Source organism: Octopus bimaculoides, chromosome 20 (assembly GCF_001194135.2).
Source record: "Octopus bimaculoides isolate UCB-OBI-ISO-001 chromosome 20, ASM119413v2, whole genome shotgun sequence".
Classification (NCBI taxonomy): Eukaryota; Metazoa; Mollusca; class Cephalopoda; order Octopoda; family Octopodidae; genus Octopus; species Octopus bimaculoides.
Genome location: NC_069000.1, coordinates 5,466,166 through 5,468,354, shown reverse-complemented (window position 1 = coordinate 5,468,354; position 2,189 = coordinate 5,466,166).

The following is a 2,189-nucleotide window of genomic DNA, read 5'->3' as shown; positions in this document are numbered from 1 at the left end:
ACACACACACACACACACACACACACACACACACACGCACATATACACAAACTTTCATATATATATACAGAGGCTAGCCAATAGGTTGGAATACTTAGGACAGCTCTAGACAACGCCAGTGCAAACAAGTTGAAAAACGATAAGCAATAAATTACAGTCCAAATTTGGAAAAGAACTCTGCGGATTATCAGGTCAATATATTGGTTTAAGAATCTCACATTTTATCGCTGAGGTTTGATCACGGCCAATAAAATTTGTATTGATTAAGCGGTAGATCTTCACAAGAGATATCTATCGTGTACACTCCTCTCGTTCTCCAAACCGTCTAAACTACCCAGGCTAAACATTATTAAACATCTAAACGATCAGGAGATAGAGGTTCATCGTTGTCGCCATGCACATGCTAGAAACAGCAACCAAATATCTTCTACTTAACTCACTTTCATTTAGATATAGTATATCTAGGACTAATTTGATATTGTAATCTTAAATAGATTATATGTGAATAAAAGACCGAGGAGTTAGTATGCGTTTCATTTTAATTCTGCAGTATAGCGATAGACCGGATAGATAAATAACAATATTAGTAATTCCTATCACTATATCTTGCATATGATATGCACAAGAGACCTCAGACTGCTCTGAAAGAACCATAGTGCTTCCTGATATCATAATCGATGAAGGCAGCGAGCTGGCAGAATCGTTAACAAGCCTGGCGAAATGCTTAATCGTATTTCGTCTGTCTTTATTTTTTATGTTCTGAGTTCAAATTCCGCCGAGGTCGACTTTGCTTTTCATCCTTTCGGGGTCGCTAGATTAAGTACCAGTTGCGTATTGGGGTTGATGTAATTGCCTGGCTCCCTCCCCGAAAATTTCAGGCCTTGAGCCTAGAATAGAAAAAAATCGTTAACACGCCGGGTGAAATGTTTAATGGTATTTTGGTTACCGCTACGTTCTGAGTTCAAATTCTGCCGAGGTCGACTTTGCATTTCATCCTTTCGGAGTCAATGAAATAAGTACCAGTTACGCACTGGGGTCGATCTCATCCACTAGTCCTCTTCTCCAAAATTTCCAAGGCCTTGTGCCTAGAATAGAAATAGTTGTAATAATTGAACAACTATGATGAGAAAAAGAAGTATAAGGAAGATTCATTATAAACGAACTCGTATGCTTGACGGCTTTTCTTCTCGCTCGTTACGTTCTGGTTCAAATCGCACGGACGTCGACTTGGCTTGTTCCTTTCTCCGGCTCAGTACATAGTATCCAGTTGAACACAAGACCCGATGTAATCGATTTATCCGGCATACTTAAAATTATTAGACTTTTACTAAAATTTGAAACTATTTAAGACTGCAAGCAAGCAGAATCATATCCACGGCGGACAAGATGCTTAGAGGCATTTCGTCCGTCTTTACGGTCTGAGTTCAAATCCACCGAGATCAACTTTGCATTTCATTTTTTTGGGTTCGGTGAAATAACTAACCCAACAATAATCGATGCCTTACACAAATTTATGTAAAACAGACTGGAATGGTTTGTGATGCGTACCATTAATTTCCAATAAGATGTATTTTTTTAAAATGCGGTCAAAAAGAGAAAGAAATCTGGAATTTACAGTCACTGGAGGTTCTTAAGTTTTTTAAAAAGACACAGTTTTTCGGGTAAACCTTGTATTTTGCTATATACGCTTCTACATTCAAACTTCAGATTGGAAAATGGCGAAATAAATTAATATTTCGAGCAGGAAATCCCGGGTAGCTGTATTTCACAAGATTGTGGTTTTTATTATATTTACTCTCTTCGCTTATCGAGAGCTATGCTACTTGTTGATATCTAAACACATTTGCGCGCACGCACACACGCAAGAACTCACATATATATACAGATATGTATACATGTATATTTGTGCGGGGGTGTTTGTTATATAATAGAAATAATAACAATAAACTGAAAAAAAGGTATGTTATTCAATGCTTTATGGGATATATACGCATTTCAGCAAAATAGGTAAAAAAATACATTTTCCGACGTTATTTAAAAAATGATTCTATGTCCTATGTAGCATTGAATGCCATACCTGTATCTGCTTATTATTATTATTATTATTATTATTATTATTATTATTATTATTATTATTATTATTATTATTATTATTATTATTATTATTATTATTATTATTATTATTATTA